The sequence below is a fragment of the Ipomoea nil genome, unplaced genomic scaffold, assembly GCF_001879475.1.
Source record: "Ipomoea nil cultivar Tokyo-kokei standard unplaced genomic scaffold, Asagao_1.1 scaffold3394, whole genome shotgun sequence".
Lineage (NCBI taxonomy): Eukaryota > Viridiplantae > Streptophyta > Magnoliopsida > Solanales > Convolvulaceae > Ipomoea > Ipomoea nil.
Genome location: NW_017619822.1, coordinates 1,160,434 through 1,181,468, shown reverse-complemented (window position 1 = coordinate 1,181,468; position 21,035 = coordinate 1,160,434). Strand labels below are relative to the sequence as shown.

Here is a 21,035-nt window from a genome sequence, read left to right as displayed (position 1 = left end):
GATTATATTATTATTGTGCCTCACAACCATTATATACTAACAGTACTTGAAAAGAAACTAATAATAATAATAATATAATAAAAATATAAGTGGTAATAATAATATCTAAAAGTAATTAAGTGTTAATAATAATAGTAAGAATATTAACGTAAGAGTTGTAACATAGAATAAATTGTAATAATTAATAACTATAGTCTAGGATTAAATTTGGAATTGTCAGGAAAGATAAACGACCTCTGGTGAAATTAACTCTTAAATAATTATATATCGATTTAAATATTCTTAATATATTACAACAATTCCATTCCGTGCATCGCACGGGTGAAAATACTAGTAATAATAATAATAATAATAATAATAATAATAATAATAATAATAATAATTAAAACTATTATTATTATTATTATTATTATTATTATTATTATTATTATTATTATTATTATTATTATTATTATTATTATTATTATTATTAATGATAATTGTTTTTATTGTATTTGAATATTAGATGTGTTGGCATTTTGTAAGTATGCATTTATATTCTTATTTGCTTGAAGAGTATTTATATTATTTGGTGGCATTTCGGCTATCATTGAAAATTTGATAAAAAAATTAAGCATTTTAATACTGAGAACATAATATTTTAATGGTAATGCTACACACCCCTCCAAAAATTGTCCTTATAATTTTTCCTCTTGACATAACATTATTTGATTGGATTTTTTAGCATTGATTACAAGTTGTGGAGTAAGTCAATTCATGAGCACCCTAATCAATATAAATTAAACCACATCAAGCGGGAAACTTTAGGAGAGTAAAAAAACATTTCCTCTAATTTTTCTTTCCTAGAATATTAAGAATTGTACTAGCTTACATGGAGGTTGACTGAATATAGGGATGAAGATGGAGAACATGGCGCAATTTGGTAGATGGGTATGAGCAGTATACTCCCCAACCCTATCCTGTATAATTATCATCACTAACTAGACTTGACTTTTTATGTCTTGTCCCAACAATATAAAATTAATTAACATTACTATATTTATAAGTTTATTATAAAATATTAATTGGTATTGGTGTCTTTTGTATCAAATATTATCATACATCATATACATAGTTGCATATGTACTATGAGAACAAATGTTTATCATACTCAATACAACTCAATTGACATAGATGGATGCACACGGTACAAAAACAAATTTTCAAAAATGTATATATTCATTATATATGTTAAGTAAAATGCTTAATTAATTTCCATCACATAATTATTCGAGCAAAAAGTCCAAATATAATGTGTATAAAACCATGATAATTATTCGTATAGCTGCTCATGCTTGATTTTTTTGGAGTCCCATAAGAATTGTGGTCTCACTTTTTGTAATTCATCTTTCGATGTTTTCTTCCTTCTATATTAAAGAAAACAAAAAGGTAATGACTTTGATGTTTTGTAATGAAAAGAAATGGTGCCACGCTTAGCCATGAAGGTTGAAAATTGTACAACATTTGCAATGCAAACCACTAAGCAAAAATAATTGGGCATGTTACAATAATTACTCGCAAGTCAAATACATGTGTGTTGTTTCAATATGGACCGAATTCTCATAATGTGGAAATTTTCATTTTAACATGAGGGAATTATTTGACAATATGAATCAATCTATCTGGATGCGTGTATGTATATAGGGGTGGAGGGTAGGGGTTGGTGAGGATCCAAACTCCCAAAATTTTGGCCCCTAAAATGTGTAAATTTATAGTAATTGCTATTCAATATTTAAATTTCATTTCGTAAGTAAAAATAAAATATTGAAATAATAAGTTTATAAATAAAAGCTCAAACTACAAATTGCATTGAAAAAAAAAGTAGATTTTCCAAAATAAAATAGAGAAAGTCTACAATAAATATTAGTGTCTCTTACACCGGGTATTATTTAAAGAGTCTTGAAGAAAATTTTAAGTTTATACTGAGTACTATGGAGCCATAAAAACGTACTCAAAGCCTATTTCATATATTTTCAGATTGTACCAGATGCACGAAGTATAAGTTCAAACATTTTCAAGTTAAAATAATGTTTCAAGGAGTGTGTGCGTTCTACGGCCTAGGAGAAAACTAAAAATCAATCAAAGTTGTCGATTTTCTTGTTTACGATACAATTGCTCATTTACTTTTCATTACTTTGCTTTGTTACTTTCCAATGCTTTCTCACCAATCTTTGAGACTTAACTTCCTAGCGCTCCTACACCCTTGTGCTTAGCTACGCGTTGGTTGATTCCAATTGCCCATTCCCTAAGGACGATATCTCGTGTGAGGATTCCATCTCACACAATCACCTGACCACTACATTATTACAACTTTTCAAATGGCTCCACTACCGGGGATGGCAACCCGTTTTGAGTAGTGTATTTACATTGAGTTGACATGAGCTAGCGTACTAGACAGGTAGACTGGGTCACTTCTTTTACTTTACTTTGACTTTTGCTTTTGCGAAGTAATTTTTTTTACTTGTTTGTGTTTGCAAATTCAATTTTTTTTTTTTTTTTTTTTTTGTGATTTTGTTAGTTGGTATTGCTACCACTAGGGCACTAGACTCCTAGCTCACTTGCAACTACTTTTAGTTGCAAAAAAAAAAAACTTCTCTTGTGTTTGTTGTAATTGTAGCTGATCCTTTATGATTTATTTTAAGGAAAGGTTTCAACAAGAGGATCACTATGAGTACCAAGGAGTCTATGAGCCACAAAGGGGATGCTATAATGCTAAAATTTTCAATCCTTATGGCTGCTATGGAAACTATGAGGGCTATGACTCACCCTCCCTAATAAGATAGAGCTCCACAAGATGAATATCAACCAAGAGGTCTACCACCACTATGGGCTCAACATGATTATCAAGAGATGGTATATAATGACTATGAGCATCTAAGGAGAGTCTCACCACCCCGAAGAAGAGATGCCTATGATGACCCACCGAAAAGCAACAACGAGTCCTACTATGATTATGACTATGAGCATTCAAAAAGGGCCCAACCACAACAACGAGACTTCCATTATGATCATCCAAGTGAATACCAAGCACTGTGATGTTACTAGGATAATCATCAAGAGGTTTACCATGATTAAGAAGACTATTCCTATGAGTACCAAGGGAATAGAAGGAGTAACTCTCACCAATAACACTTTCCACCACTAAGAAGAAGCTACAAATCTCAATCATACTACTCTAACCACTATGAAGATGACGAGGATTACCTTCCACAAAGAGGATACACTAATGTTCAATCCTATGATCTTTACTCATCCCGAGCCTACTCTCCAAAATCTACTCTCAAAACACACCTCCACCCAAAAAGAAATCCATTGCTGTGCACATGTATGAACATTAGTTGAAACCTAAACCAAGAGATCCAAATGATCTCTACAAAACCATTGGCTAACATATGTTTGAGGATATGAATTTACAAGTAATTTGTCATGCTTGTAGAGAACCTCACTATAGACATCAATGCCCAAAGTACTCATATTGCACGGAATGTAAAGGGATTTTTTTTGGATGAATGTATGGGGTACATGTACCGTGAGTGAAATGAAGTTGATCAAATGTGTTATGCTAAACCTCAAGGACAATACAGATTGAGTGAAGAAACTTGGGTGTTGGCTAAACGTTTGGGAATCATCATTGTACCCAAGGATACCATGGATAAGGGCATTAGAGTAACACCAAGGGCCAATCATGGAACTATATGCATAACCGTAAAACAACACCTTCAAAGTTTCCTTGAAAATGATGAAAAAGGCCACATGGAGGTAGTTGAGGAGCCAATGGCAATTGAAGAAGATGCCTCAGTGAATGAAGAGTTGCAACCTCAAGAAGGGGAAAATCAAGATAGGATGAATGTGACAGAATTGAAGGATGGTGAGGAGGAATGTGGAGATCAAGGTGAATGTGTGAATGATAAAGAGGTAGATGGGTATGACAAGGAAGATAGTGAGGATGTGGGTGTGCATGATGGTGTTAATGACGATACAAATTGTGACAAGGAGCATGTAGGAGGGAATGATTCCATATCTTGTGTGGATCTTCGTAAGTGCACTAACTTTATTGATAAATGTGATATTATTGGTGCAATTGAAAAGAACAAGAAATATGAATATGGAGGTTTTGATTTCCATGGATTATCTTGTTAGGGGAATGAATGTGAAATTGATTGTGATGTGGAGAATATCAATGGTTGCCTGCTTGATAGTGAGTTTGGTTGTGAAATTAATTGCATATCTCATGATGACAATTGTGCTTATGTCGATTTGAATGAATTGCCTTGTGGTGATACTTGTGGAATGGTGTTTATTTGAACAAGACCATTATCTTTCCTTGAGTTCGGAAGTGCTCTCCCGCTTCTCAATGTGATGGCTTGAGCTTTTTCTTGTGATTTCTCTAGAACTTCCTTCTTGGTTTTGGAAATTCTCTCTTCCAAATCTTTGACGAATGCTTGTGTTTCACTTCTCAATGTGGCAATCTCCTTATGAAAATCCTTCCTCCGCTCTTGTTTAAAACTTGCCAAGTCATGCTTAAGATCTTGCATGAATTTCAAGGTTCTCTCCTCAAATGTCTCTATTGGACCATCATCTTCTCTACCTAGAATTTCCCTTCTAACCATGTACGATGGTCTATAAGGGGTAGTGTTGGTTTCCCTCTCCCATTTAGCATCTTTACAAGACTCTTGAATATCTTGTTCTTCAAAATTCCATAATGGATTTGGTAGGCAATATTGACCTGATGGTTTCCATTAACGGTTTTCTTTCCACTCTTGTGGGCATATATAATCACTTGGATACTCATAAGGATAATGGTGATGGTATCTTGTGGCTTGTGATTTAGTAGAGTAGACTCTTTCTAGTTGATGTGGTGAATGTGAACAAGGTAGGTATCTTGGGTACTCATTATCATAATGATATGAGGGTAAAGGAGAGTAGTAGGTGGGGTAAGAGTTGTAAGGTTGGTCTTATTGGTTGTAAGGTCGGAGTGGTCTATGTAATTCCTCTTTGTGATGTGAGTAGTGCTCATAAGAAGGTGCATCATCATAGTTACATTGATACTTTGGATACATCCTTATAGATCAAACCTACAAAACCAAATCAAGACAAGGGGTTGCAACTAGAAGTAGTTGCTTGTAAGCAAGAGATTATCAAAAGTAAATTGCAAAACAATAAAGTAAAAGAACACTTAAAGTAAATACAAGAATGTAAAAGTGCATGCAAAGTATAGAATCAACCTCATGTTAACCAAGCCAGCACACTAATAAACACCATTTACCGTCCCCGGCAATGACGCCATTTTGACAAATGGTATATGGAAAGAAAGTTGATGAATGTGGATTCCACGGGATGTTGTTCTCTAAGGATGGCACAAGGGAGTGAATAGCATGGGGCTAAGCACAAGTGTGAAGAAGCATCATGAAGCTAGATTTTAGCGTTAAGAGAAATGGCATCAAGTAGCAAGTACCAAGAGGACACAAAGGCCGTTGAAGTAAGCAAGAAATGATAGAAAGTAAGCAAGTAATATGAGTAAAGAAATGGAGGCGATAGGATAAGTTTCCCTTACTCAAAGGCCATGAAGAGTCATTTGTGGAAGTCACAGAGTGCTTGAATCGTGATTCTTTGAAGACGTTTGTCAAGTGCCAAAGCCATTCCGGTCATCGGCCTATCAAATGGTTCGAGTTCTACTTTTGTAGTAACTTTAACCATTCAAGATATTTCATCGAACACCTTGTCCCCAGCTCCATTTTCCAACAGAATACTTATCCATCAAGACACAATTTGACCCTCCTAATTACAATTAAAGTTCATTCATGCTTCTGGCAAGGTAAACCAATCCAATTCCCTAATGTACCTTGTTAGGAACATTTTGTATTAGATTTTGATGATACCAAACTTAGGAGTCTAGACCCCCAATTCTTTTTATTTCTAGACTTAGTTTATCCTGCTCAACATTCGAATCATAATGAATGGTATCTACAGTAGTCAAACTGTGTTCATCCAAATGGATACTGGAGGAGACAGTCATTACACAGATTCGTAGAGTAACTCGAGTGGTTAACTCTCAACTAGTCAAGACACCGAGTCTAAGACTAACCCGAATGGTTATCTTTGACTGACAGAGAAGAAGAATAACCAGAGTTGTAACACCCCTGAAATTTAAAACCTTGAATACCTATGAAATAAAGGTAATACTATCATTTAAATCTCAAAATAGAGCATACTAAACATAAGAGTTTGGGGTGCTATGCCACATTTGAGCTGGAGAACTCAGATGCACAGGCTAGACTATCTAAACATCCTCAAAACAATGTCAATACATTATCATGGCACGCAGGCCGAAAGAGAAACTAGCTAACTAAACCTCGGTCCTCTAGCGCGCTCCGGACCTACTCATCTGTGCCTGAAAGCCAAATATATCTGTTCAGCGAATAACGCTGGTAACCCACTCCAACGCGTTAAAATACAATATAGGTATATATATATATATATATATATATATATATATATATATATATATATATATATATATATATAAGCCGGAAGATATGTATACTTAGGAGACTCTAGTTTAAAACTGAGAATAAACTCGACAAGTAGGTACAAGCACATTTGTCAGTTATAATCATGCATATAAAGATACTAGCGTACACCCTAAGGTCACAAGTTTATTCCATATCAACATATCAGTATTCAATCATTATCTCAACACATAAGCACAATTTGGTGGTGCCGCAGGACCAATCGCATGCCCATACATGAGGGTCAGCGCATATAGCGCTAACACGGCCCCGAAGCACCCTGCCTCGTACCGCAGCACGAAGGGGTTCACAACCAACCGATGAACCGCAGCTCATCATAACGTTTGATCGCAACCAAACGGTGGACCACAGCCCGAAAAGTGTGTATTTCTGATCGAAACTAGATTATGAACCGCAGCTCATTTATAACATTTGATCGCAACCAAATGGTTGACCGCAGCCATATATATATATTTATATACCTGACCGATCGCAACCGGCCTGGTTAACAGCCGATGGTTCTCAATCCATCCAACTGCCTGTATAGCCAATTGATCGCAACCTATTGGGGTATCATGCACACATAACACATAGAAAGCACATGCAACCCACATTAGCATATAGGGAGGGGGGAAACGTATAAATAAAACTTATGCGTGGTCAACCACATACTAGGAATAAGCCTAAGGGGTGCATACATCTTTCACCTAGGCCAACGAGATACCAATTCAACTAGCATGCAATACCTAAGACTCTTTTATCCTACGAATGGTACCCGAAACATCAAACTAGACTCAGGCACAACAAACGGGGCCCGATGGGACACCACGGGACACGGGGAAACATCAAACGGGGAAAACCACCAATCCACACTGGGAAAACCAGCGGGTGGCCGGCGGGTGGAGGACCACCAGCCGGCGGCGCCACAATGGGCAGCGGGTGCCCGGCGGGTAGTCGCCTGCCCGCTGCCGGCGGCCCTACTTGGGGCAGCGGGTTGGTGGCGGGTTCCCCTACCCCCCACTGACTCTTTTGTAATAATTTGGCCCCGGGATCTTTCGTGGAACCCAAAACCATGTCTAGACATATTTAAACACGAACGACGACATATTTAAACACCAAGTAATGGATTAAAACCAAGAATCACATTAAATACATCCTAACATGACTTCTATACGTAATCAACACCCGAACATGCAAAATCCCATCCAAATATACCAAGAATATCACAATATAAAATCCACGATTTAACCTAGGGCTCTAATCATATTTAAAGCACAAGATCATAACTTTATCTTTAAAATCAAGAACATCAAGATTATCAAGATCAACACACAATTATCAAGATCCTCATCAAGATCATCAAGATCAACACATAAGATCATCTCATAAACATCAAGATCATATCACAATCATCATAAAAGCCTTATCAAGACACGGGTATAGAATTGCATATCAAGGAGCCAAAGAAGAAGATTATAGCAAGGAAAATAGGTTTTGTTGAGACATGGGTTACCTCTTAGCCTTAATTAGAATCCTTGGCTATTAAGGTTCTTTTTCTAAGATCTCCTCTTCTTGATTTCTCCTACGTTTGGTGATAGGGGAATTCTTGTGTGGTGGAATCTATTGTGGTGTGAATTCTAGGTGCCTCCTATGTCCTTATATATATATATCTAAGAGTCCTAATTAGGGTCTGAATGGTAGGGATTTACTAATTCTATTCCTTATAGGACTGAGGGTTTGGTTTAGGGATAAGGGTCCATGGTCTATGGTGGACCCTTCCTAATTAATTAAGGGGATTTAATTCTCTTTTAAGGGTAAGTAATTAAATAATTAATTAATTTGGTGTTACAAGAGTGGTTATCCTTAGTCCGAGATTGAAGACTGAAGACGAAGATGAAGATTCGAAGAGCAAAGACTATGAAGACAGAGAGGCTACAAAGACCGAATGATGGAAGGGTCTGCCCCTTGTATCAAGACCGAGTGATAAGAAAAATCATTCGAGGAGTTGAGGGACACTTGGTAAAGTCAAACATCGTATCCGAGAGGACCTAAGGCTCGAGGCGTTAACCTAGTTAACCACTCGATAGTACTGCTCAAAACATTCTCTAAGCGCAATAGTCCGAAACCTTAAAAAGGTGAAGTAAATATGTCATAAGGCAAAGTGAGTCATAGGAACATATCCCAAGGTCGATTTCCCATTAAATGCCTATCCTTTTGTGTAGAATAAAAAGAAATGTTTAGCGCACTTTAAGGAATTAACGATTAGAAAATATGACAACTCACCTACGTACCCTCTGGATTACCCGCTGGTCACTACCCGTTGATCCATAGGCTGTTTGAAAATAGTTTTTCTCTCCAATGGAACTTTTTTTCTCCCAGCCTATAAATACCCTCTTCATCAACTGAAGAATGTGATGATCATTTTTGAAATTTTAAAGTGTAAACAAGTTCTCAAGTTGCCGATCAACGTACAATGAAATAAAATAGAGACTAAAAGCTTCAAAGTTTACATCCAGTTTAAGGAGTCTTGTGCTGATTCAAGTGTGAAGAATCCAGATCCATCCAAGCCAAGATTTCCAGTTGGAGAAGAAGAATCTTATTTCTTCAAACTTTGTAACTCTACTTGGAGAAGTAGAAAGTGGATGAGTAAACTCTGTATGAGTTGAAAAACCTGGGTTCAAAGTTCATGTTAAGCATTGTGTACAAGGAATGACTTTGGTAGTTTTTGTACTAAGGGGTTTAGTGCAAACCTTCACGTGTTGTGAAGAAGAGTGAAGTAGGCTTTGTTAACAGCTGAACCACTATAAAAACTCCCTCTCTCTCTCTCTCTCTCTCTCTCTCTCTCTCTCTCTCTCTCTCTCTCTCTCTCTCTATTACTTTATTATTTGCATAGTATCAAGATCAAACCTAAACTTTTAACAAGCAAACTTAACGTGAAAAGAACATCAAAAGGGGTTAACTAAATATTTCCGATGTGGATTAAAACTCTAAACGTATTGTTAAGCTTACCCCTCGGGTAGACTTAGCTATTCGCAAAACAATTTCAAAATTCCAGCGAGCCTATTCCTCCCCTCCCCCCCCCCCCCCTCTAGACTCGCTCCTAACCCTACTCAGGACCAACATACCTAGCCACTCATAGTTCTATCTAGCACACACATCATGATTGAGTAATGGTAAGAATAAAGTGTAATGAAAGAAAATTCAGGAAATCAACTTAGCTTACGTAATTGAAGTCCAACAATCAAAGTTCCTCAAGGTAGAAAGACTTCTCTAAGATCAAAGCAATTTTTCAAGTGGTTCAAACCCTAGAGTTCTCCCTCTTCAAATGAAGTATAAGAGTTTAGAAGTGGCCAGGTGTGGAGGGAAGAAAAAAAAGTGACAAAAAATGTCTAAAACTCATCTAACAAAGCTATGTATACTTTAATCTTCCGGCAATTGTACTTTCTCTTGCACGTGTTTGGCGACCCTCGTGCATTTATCGCTCAGGATTTTGACTTCATGCTTGTATGAAACGTGCACGAGCATGATTCACCCCGTGCAACTTTCTGCCTGTCTCAACGTGAACCTCTTGTACGAGCGTGTAAGCTAGAGTACAACTTTCTGCATATTTCTCCACAAGACCTTGCACGAGCGTGTAAGCTAATGTAGAACTTTCTACTATTATCTCCACGAGACTCTAGACGAGCATGCAAGTGGTCGTAGAAACGTCATCTGGCTGGAACTCCGATTTTCAGCTTTGAAATTACTAAATTACCCTTCATTAAGCTCCAATTTCCTTGAAATGGCAAGTGCACCCTCAATTATCCATCCTTTTATACTTTAAGCATTTTAAGCATAATATCCATCAAATACACCCAAGATAGCACAAATACACACAATTAAGCCCCTACAAGTATGCCATAATCAAAGGCATTTTGGCACTTATCATGCTTGTGTTGAGAATGTTGTTGGGTTGATTGATGAAGTTGTGGATGATGAAGAGGATTTGAAAAGAGACATCCTAGAAAGAAAAAAACTTGAAGAAGATATTGAGGACAAAGAAGATAACGTTGGAAATAAGAATGTGTTGTTTGAAGAAGTTCATTACAAAATCATTGAAGCGGAGAAGGAGAGTGAAGAAGAGGGGGTTGAGGAAAAGACAAGAGATGAGAAATTTGAGGAGAAAGATGAAAAAGATGAGTTTGAAGAAGAAATGAAAGAGGAAAGGCAGAAAAGAATAAGAAGGATGAAGATGAGAACATATTCTTCAATGTGGATGATTGCCAACCATTGGAGAAGAATATGCTAGTTGTGAGCTTAAACGAGTTCCCCATTGCTCGGCATTTGAGGATGTACCTTGAAGAAAGGTGGATGGGGAAAAGGGACTAATCTATGTCCAAGTTTGCATAGATTGTTCTTTGAAGGTCGCGCTGGGCTAAAGACGTTAAACGTGGCGCTTCTTGGGAGGCAACCCAAGATTTTTACTAATTTTTTTGTCATTTTTGTTGAATAGGTGTGCAAGTCATTCGTTCAAAATGAACCACATGAGTTTTATGGAGAAGCCCAAACGAGGAGACGAATGGAAGGTAATTGTGCACGAGCAGGTGCATGCTCGTGCATGGGTGTGGTGCAACAATCTGCCACTGGTTGCACGACACGTTGCTCGCTTGTGCACTGTCCAGTTCAACTTTTTGGAGGAAAATGCACGAGCTAATGCATGCTCGTGAAAAATGTGGTACAACTTACTGCCTAGTTTTGTACCAAGTTTTGCATGCTCGTGTAAGCTAAGCCGGACTGGAGAAGAAAATTGCAACGAACATATCCCTTGGATGTGGGGCATGACTTGTGATTGAATTTTTTTTTTGTTGGATGACCTAGGCATACTCATTTTGAGGCGCCATTGCACTTTTTTTTTTTTTTTTTTTTTTTTTTAGTTTACTTGAACTCTTTACTTTTTTGGCACTTTAATTCGTAGTTGAATATTTCAATTATTAGCTAAATCTTCTGTCTCTTTTATGCTAGTAGTTCTTTTACTATTTTGTTTGTTTCTATTAAAGTGTCACATCTAGCTTTGTGAATATCTTGATACACCACTAACCATGTTGAAGGACTTGCGGGTTTTGAGCAAAAAGATTGATTGAGGTTGATTGTTCGGGATCGATTGACAAGGTGAACGGGTTGAGGGGGCTAACTCTGAAAAAATATTCCTCCAAAAAAAGGAGTCTTTATTTCTCTTATCACTTAACTTGCCATATATATTATTTGAGCCCCGTTCATACTTTTAAGTGTGGAAAGAGCAATCATGCTATCCCTAACTCATCCTCGTCCCCATACACACTTTTAAAGTGCGGAAAGGGGAAACATTATTTGACCCACTCACACCCACCCCCAAACTTGTGTGCTTGAACATCGAGGATGATGTTCCTTCTAAAGTTTGGAAAGAGTGCACTTTGTGCTTTTCATGGTGTTCATACTCTTTTAATGATTGTCTTGTATATATTGTGAAGTGTTTGTTAACAAGTTTCATTTTTTTTTTTCAAAATTCTTGGGAATTACCTCTTTAACCATTGTGAGGTTGCACAAGGCCAGTTTAGGTTTACATTTCATGTGTGCTTGTTTGAGAATGGATCCCTTTGACTTGTGGACCTTGTTTTGCACCTTTGAAATGAGAGTGTACACAAGAAAGGAAATGTAAACGTAAGGTGGTATGATATGGAATTGAAAACTTTTTCGATATGCCATGAGGCAAAAGGAGAGAATTTCTCTTTGGTGAGCATGTGTGGACCTCTTCTCTCAATAAAAAAGGCATGGATTATGTAAAGATGTAGAATGGTCAATTTTGAAAAGCTAAAAAAGACTAAGGTATCCTTGAAATCGAGAGGGAAAAGAAGAGGGTAAGGCCGCCTCGTAGGAACCGAACAACTATCGTATCCTTCACAAATAATGCATTAAAAATGTATGAAGGATACAAGGCTTTGTATCCCAATAGTTTGTTTGAAGTTGATGTTCTAGAGGTGAGAAGAAAAGAGAGATCTCGCTAAGAAAAAATGCAAGGAGTGGCTCATGTCATACCTTCACCTTGATTTAAATGGGTCTTTGGGGCCAGTTGGGGCAAAGCCTAGTGGTATTATGTACATTGGTCCCATTCGTTGGTGCAATCTTGGGAATTCCCATGAGTGAGGAGGATTGAATCGTCCTATGTTGTGTGCTTGATAGTTTGATTGAGAGGTACCATTTGAAAAAATCGAGTGATCTTTTGGGTTTTTGGTCTCTTGAATTTTGATCCCCTTTGCATGACTTATTTACATAGCTATTTGAGGGGTATGATTGCTTTGATTTGCTTTTGGCACTTATGTTTGCTTGATTTTGCTTTGTCTTTCTTGAGGGAAAGAAAGGTTTAAAGTGTAACACCCCGTGTTATAGCCTTCAATCCCGGATTAATTATTTAATTAATTCCGTTAATAATAATTAAAAAGGATTTAATTCGGTTAGAATCCCCTTTAATTAATTAATGTGGTCCACCATGGATCGTGGACCCTTGCCTAAACCAGAGTCTTAAGCCTATTAGAAATAAAGAGAGTAAACCTTTTACTAGTCAGATTCTAATTAGGAATCCTAGCCCTATTTATCTACTAGGAATGAAGGAAGTAAGCCTTTACTATTCAGATTATGATTAGGTTACCTGATGCTATAAATAGGGGATTAGAAAGCATTAGAACCCTTACCACCATAGTTATATTACACAAAAAGTATTCCCAAGGGGTTCCCCGCCACCAAGCCTGGGGAGGTCGATCAGATGGAAATTTTAGGGAAGAACCTTAATAGCCAAGGGAGGATTATTTAAGGCTAAGAGGTAACCCATGTCTCAACAAAACCTATTTTCCTTGCTATAATCTTCTTCTTTGGGCTCCTTCTATATGCTCGTGTCTTGATAAAATCTCTTATGGTATTTATGTTATGATCTTGATGATTGATGAGATGATTTTATGTGTGATCTTGATGATGATAAGGGGATCTTGATGATTGTGTGATGATCTTGATAAATCTTGATGTTTCTTGATATTAAAGATGAACTATGATTTTGATGATTTAAATATGATTAGAGCCCTAGGTTAAATTGGGAATTTTATATTATGATATTCTTGATATATTTGGGTGGGAATTCGCATGTTCGGGTGTTGATTATGTTTAGAAGTTATGTTAGGATGTGTTCAAGGTGATTCTTGGATTTTGATCCGTTATTTGACTACGTGATGTCGTCGTTTGTCTTTAAAAGTGTCTAAGTACGGTTTCGGGTTCCACAAAAGATCCCGGGACCCAAGTATGGAGAAAGGAGTCAGTGGGGGGGTAGGGGACCCGCCACCTACCCGCTGCCCGAATTAACACTGCCGGCTACTCGCCGGGCACCCGCTGCCCGGAGGTTCATCGTCGGCGGGCAGCCGGCAGGTGGTCCTCCACCCGCCGCCCACCCGCTGGATTTTTCCCACTTTGGGACTTTGGCTTCTCCGTTTGATGTTCCCCAACCCCCGTGGTGTCCCAATGGACTCCGTTTGTCGTGCATGTGTCTAGTTTGATGTTTCGGGTACCATTCTTAGGATAAAAGTGTCTCGTGTATTGCATGCTAGTTGAATCAGTAACCCGTTGGCCTAGGAAGAAGATGTATGAACCCCTTAGGACCATTCTTAGTATGTGGATAACTACGCATAAGTTTTATTTATGCGTTTTTCCCCTCCCTATGTGTTAATGTGTGTTGCATGTGCTTGCTACGTGATATATGTGCATGACTCTTGGCTGCGGTCAAACTGGTTACTCATGAACTGCGGTTCATTATCCTGGCTGCAGTCAACGACTCACTTCTAAGGATGCGGTCCACCTCATGGGCCTCGTGTGCTGTGGTCCACCGACTAGACGTGTCAGGCGGTGTGTAGGGCTACTAGCCACGAGGAAGGCCATAGTCCACCGAATGAGTTCATTAGGTGGTGTGTAGGGCTATTGTCGGCTGCAATCCACCGAGTGTGTGTGCCAGCAGTGTGTAGGGTCGTAGTCCCAAAGATCATAGCCCATCGAATGGATCCCTCAGGCGGTGTGTAGGGCTATGATCAGCTACGACCTACCGATTGAGCTCGTTAAGCGGTGTGTAGGGTCGCAGTCCCCAAAAGAGGATCACAGTCCACCGACTGAACGCGTCAGCGGTGTGTAGGGCTGTGATCCGCCGTTGAAACTATCGACGGTCTATACAATTGGCTGCGGTCAATTCCTTCATGCTGCGGTATGAGGTAGGGTGCTGCGGGGCCGTGTTAGCGCTATATGCGGTAACCCTCATGTTTGGGGCATGCGATTGGTCCCGTGGCGCCACCATAGTGTGCTTATGTGATAAAGATATTGACTGAAAGATGATATAAATGATATGGAATTAACTTGTGACCTTAGGATATATGATGATGCCTTTATATGTTTGATTATAACTGTGAATGTGCTTGTCCCTACTTGTCGAGTCTATTCCTGGTTTTAAAGCTAGAGTCTCCTAAGCATATATCTTCCTGCTTCAAAATGGTTTTCCTATGTCTATATATATATATACCTATATTGTATTTGAACGCGTTGGAGTGGGTTACCAACATCATTCGCTGAACAGATATATTTGGCTTTCAGGCACAGATGATTAGCCACCGGAGCGCGCTAGAGGACCTCGGCTTAGATAGTTAGTCTTTCCTTTCGGCCTGCGCGCCCTGAGGATGTAATGACAATGTTTAAAGAATAGTTAGTTAGAATAGCCTGTGCATCTGAGTTCTCCAGCTCAGATGTGGCATAACACCCAGACCTTATGTTTAGAATACACCATTTGGGATTTATTTATAGAATTGCTTTCATATTATAAGATTGAAAAGTTCTAAATTTCGGGGTGTTACAGATGGTATCAGAGCCTAAGTTCGACCCTAACACAATGCCTTTAGGATAAGACTTTAAGACATTAGGCTTGAACTTTAGAATGTTAAGCTTAAACTTTAGGTGTTTAAAAATAGGGATTTTAGGACGCGTGGTGAGATTGAGAGTCTATCGCTTTTTCTCACATACTTGTTCTTCATTCCTTATGCTTGCCCTAAAAGTTGTGACATCCTTGCATACGATTACCTGCCTTGTTGCATATCACTCTTTGATTACCAACAATTGATTTTGTTTAAATATCATACTTGTTTATTTGCTTGAACATGAAAGTTGGATTATGTTCCTAATTGATTTGTTTATAAACCAAGTCAGACATTGCATAATAATTGCTTAACTATTTGATCAAACGTGCGTTATTTGGATATTCGTTATTTGATAAAGTATTTTGGAACTTGTAAATTTTATTCGGCATATAATAGCTCATTTTCCCTAAATCATAATCGACCAATTACTTTGATAATTAAACCACTAATAGCTCGATAAGTACTTACATAAGTTTGCATGAAGGAAAATTGTGGGAACATAGCTTTAGTTAAGAATGGGGAGGATAGGGTGTGTGATCCTTATGATATCTCATTGAATGTCTCCCGTGTCCCTTGTTAGTATCATAATAATGTGATTTCTTAAGATTTCCCATGCATTTAAATCTCTTTTATTGTTCATATGAGTGTGGAATTATTTGGACTTAAATCTGTGTCGGGACTTTCCCGAAGTGATTCCTTCTTCACAGTCACGTTCCAGTGGGGCCTTGGCAGGAGTTCGACCACCCACCACGTACCCACTGCCACGTTCCTGTGGGGACTTGACAGGCGGTCGACCGCCCACCTCGTGCCCACTGGTACGGTATGTTTTCTTGACTTCTCGTTTTATTGATCCATTGTGCATTTGTGTGTCTTCCTTGATACTTCTTATGTGTTTAACATGTAAATAACAATCTAATGCTTGAACATGAAAATCGAATTATCTTCCTAATTAATTTGTTTATAAGTTACATAGAACTTATAGGAACTAATCCTACTTCTAGAAATCTAAACCCTCTGGTACATTGCATATTAAGTTTTGACCCGAAAGACAATCTGAGTGAGACCGGGAGAAATCCGAGGAACCTAAACCCCAAATCTTCCACACAACAAAGATATGACTTAAACCTATGAATAACCCATACAATAGAATTAAAGAACCCTAAATACAAGCTCTAAACATGCATTATCACAAGATCATGCATCAATCACTCAAACACAGAAAGAATATCACAAAGAAGCTAATAATCATTCTTATCAAGTGAAAATAGGTTTTGTATAGAATGGGTTACCTCTTGTAGGTCAAGAACACCTTCTTCAACCTCAAAGCAAGACCAAAACTCATCTAGATCAACCTAGCACTTCACCTACCACTAGATTTTCTACAAACTCCCAAAACCCACAAGGTAGAAAAAAGATTTAGAGAGAAGATGGAGGAATCTTGTAAGGAAAATGTAGGGGATGATAGATCTTACCATTCCTAGCCTTGTAGTGTTGGAAAGTTGAAATTTTGGCTTGGGATTTCTTGAAGAACTTGTGAAGATCAACTTTAGGATTTCCTAGAGAGAATGATGAGTAGGGGGCAAGAAAGAGATGTAGAGAGAAGGGAATCCTGAATAATGATTTGGATTCCTTGGTTAGGGTAGGGTTTTTATGCTAGCATAGTGTGAAATGACCAAATGGGCCCCTTCCTCCCCAAACTAGTTAGGAGAAAGAAAAAGTCTAGGGTACAAGGGCTGAAACCCAAGGTACAACTCATTGACCAAATTAAAAGGATAAAGAATTTGGTCAACTAGGTCCTTCAACTAATTTCAAAGGGAAATTAGGATAAGAATTGTAAAGCCACAAGGAATTAATTCGGGTTTTAGGGAATGAAATTTCCGGAGTGTCACATCCTCTCCCCCTAACAATAAGCTTCATCCCCGAAGCTTGGGCACAATGAGGTTATACAAAAGGCTAACGGTTTGAACAACATGTGACAAGATTGGTAAAGAATGGCAAACAAGAGATTTTAAGCACAAAGGTGTCCACCAACTAACCAAAGCTAGAGAAATCAAGGTTTCAAATTAAGGTGATAAGATTGATAGGCTTAGAAATAGGCTAAGGGTTCACAAAGGTATGTCAAGAAAGAAAGATAAGGTAATAGATAGAAGATTTAGCGGAAGGGAAACTGATTCTACCTTAAACTTAACTCGCTGCTTATTACTAACTACCGATCTACCCAGATCTAGACGTCTTAGCTAAGGCACAACCTACAACTAAAACTGACACCAAGATGACTCTAAAGCTAGATTACCCGAGATTGAAGAACAAGGATAGCGCCTTCAACTGATCAACGCTGACTTCTTCAACCAAAGGAAGCAAGGTACTCACACTGCACAAATTGATCTCGGCATCCGCTTGAACTTGATCCGCCACTTCCAGACAAAGGCTACTACTGTCAGCTCCAAAACACGAGCAGGATGTCTTTCACCCTAGCTCTTGGGCTAACTTGATGCAGACTACCAACTTAACACTTGCATTAACACACAATCCACAACTCTCTACAAAGAAACGCTTGAAACTTCAAAACTTTCGGTTCGGATGAAAGGTCCAAAACAGGAACGATAACAAAGGAGAAAGGTAACTCAGGGGAAAGAAGGCTCGGAAGAACAGATGCGGTTCAAGGGAAAATATTAGAGTGAAGGTTTTAAGGTTTGGAAACTCGAAAATCACATTGGTTAAGAAGAGAAGAAAGTAAACAAGGCTACAACTTAGGAAGTCAAGGTTGTCACCTTGCACGAAAACCGCTAAAGAAGAAGGCACGTGTAACACCCCGTGTTACGACCCCTAAAACCATTTAATTAATTAATCAATAGCTCAAGAGAAGGAATAAATTATAATGATTAATTAGGGAAAAAGGCCCACCATAGTCCATGGGCCCTCATATATAAACCCAACCCCTAAACCCAATCCTTAGTTCCAAAAGGAATAGAATTAGCGAGCCTATAATATTAGTTCCTAATTAGGACTCCTAAATATATAAATAGGGGACTTAGGAGGCACCTAGAACTTCCCACAAGAATAACACCCCACCACCCCAAAAGAGCTCCAAGAATCCCCTTAGGAGAAATCAAGAAAGTAAGGAAGCTTAAAGAAAGATCCTTCATAGCCAAGGAATTAATTAAGGCTAAGAGGTAACCCATGTCTCAACAAAACCTATTTTCATAGTTATGATTCCCCCTTAGGGTTTCCCCCATATTATTGTGAATGGTGAGATCTGTTGATTATTATTGATGCTTGACGTGATGATCCCATGAGGGATCTTGATAATCTTGATATTGGGAGATTCTTGATAATTATGGTGTTCTTGATGATTATATGGAGTTCTTGATGATTATGTGTTGTTCTTGATAATTGTGTGATGCTCTTGATGGTTATGTGTTATTCTTACCGAATCTTGCAATTAGAAGACGAATCGTATCCTTGTTGATATAAAAGTGATTAGAACCCTAGGTTGTATCGCATGTTATGATTCTTGGATTGTGGGGTGGGGAAATCGCATGTTTGGGTGTTGATTTTGTCTAGAAAAGCATGATAGGTTATGTGCCGTTCGTTTCTCGTATTTGATCCGTTAATTGTCTACGTGTTGTCTACGTGTTCTCCGCAGTTACGAGAACAGTTCTACCCCAACCACCTGAAAGCCGCCATGTGCGAGGAATTTCTCAATCTAAGACAGGGAACGGCCCCGGTCTCAGAATACTACCAACGATTCTGCCGACTGGCTCGCCTCGCCCCCGAGCTAGTACCCACCGAAGGGATCAAAGTCAGGAAATTCCTAACAGGCCTTAAGACCGAACACCAGAGGGCCTTGGCCATCCAAGAACCGAAGACCCTCGGAGAGGCCTATGCCAAGGCATGTCAGCTACAACAGGTAGCGAACCCGCCTCCAGGGACGCAACTAGGGTATAAAAGGAAACCCGAAGGAAGTCGTCCAATTCTCGCCAAGGAACCTAAGAACCCCAAAACCGCCCCACTTGACCAAACCATCGCGCCGACTACCCGGGGAAGGATCCTCACCCTAAGCAAGGCCAGGATCGGAGATAGCAACATAGTCTCCGGAACCTTCCTAGTACACGCCACCCCAGCCATCATATTATTTGACTCAGGGGCTACCAACTCGTTTATAGCAACCGAGTTCGCCGCCCAGCTCGGCCTTAACGCCACCACCAAGGTCCGACTCCAAGTCAAGGTGGCCTCAGGCGAGATCATAAAATGTGATCGCATATACGAGCAGGTAATGATCACCATTCATGGAGTGGAATTTCCCAGTAACCTGATCCAGTTTCAATTAGAAGGGATGCAAGTAATCTTGGGCATGGATTGGCTAGGGAAATTCCAAGCGCAAATCCTGTGCGGAGAGCAGAAAGTGGTCCTACGAGGGCCAAACGGTAAGAGGGTGTCGTACCGCAGTGCCCGCCAGGATCCAGGGATCAAGCTGATAAACATGATGAAAATTAAGAAGTATCTGGGCCAAGGAAACGAGGCCTTCTTATGCTCAGTCGAAGACCTCAGCGCCAAAACACCCGAACCACAAGCCATCCCAGTGGTAAACGAGTTCACCGACGTCTTCCCAGACGAAATTCCCGGGGCACCCCCGGCCAGAGAAGTCAAGTTCACCATAGACCTCATACCGGGCGCCGCCCCGATCTCTAAACCACCCTACAGGCTAGCACCAAAGGAAATGAAGGAACTGAAAACGCAACTCCAAGAACTGCTAGATAAAGGTTACATCCGACCCAGCACCTCCCCATGGGGAGCACCGGTACTATTCGTTAAAAAGAAGGATGGGAGCATGCGCCTGTGCATCGACTACCGAGAACTCAACCAAGTTACTATAAAGAATAGGTACCCCCTTCCCCGAATAGATGACTTATTTGATCAACTCAAAGGGGCAGGGGTATTCTCAAAGATCGACCTAAGATCCGGGTATCACCAAATCCAAGTGGCCAAACCAGACATCCAGAAAACGGCCTTCCAAGAATTAAAGGATAAACTAACCACTGCACCCGTGCTAGCCATACCCTCCGGATCGGAAGGGTTTGAAGTCTACAGCGACGCATCCAAGAAGGGGTTAGGATGCGTACTAATGCAAAATGGCAAGGTAATAGCTTACGCATCCAGGCAACTCAAAACCCACGAAGAGAATTACCCCACCCATGACCTCGAGCTAGCCGCTATCGTATTCGCACTGAAAATCTGGAGGCACTACCTGTATGGGGTACAATGCAAGATCTACACCGACCATAAGAGCCTGAAGTACATCTTTACTCAAAAAGACCTAAACATGAGACAACGAAGATGGCTGGAACTCATAAAGGACTACGACCTAGACATTCAATACCACGAGGGAAAAGCCAACGTGGTGGCGGATGCCCTAAGCCGAAAGACGAATCATTCCCTTAACACCACGTGGGTCCTACCGGACCATCTGTACAGGGACTTCCAAAGGCTACACCTGGAAATAATAGAGCAGGGACAAACTCGCCCCAATGCCTATCTA

At 39.4% G+C, this 21,035-nt stretch overlaps 1 long non-coding RNA gene across 1 annotated transcript in view; it reads left to right on the top strand.

Moving 5' to 3' along the window:
• LOC109171081 overlaps positions 1-17,093 on the top strand; it is a 28,333-nt gene extending 11,240 nt beyond the window's left edge. Inside the window, exons 2-3 of the long non-coding RNA XR_002052532.1 lie at positions 1,692-1,698; positions 17,081-17,093. This is a non-coding gene — a long non-coding RNA (uncharacterized LOC109171081). The remainder of the gene's footprint in view (positions 1-1,691; positions 1,699-17,080) is intronic.
• Positions 17,094-21,035: the final 3,942 nt, after the last annotated feature.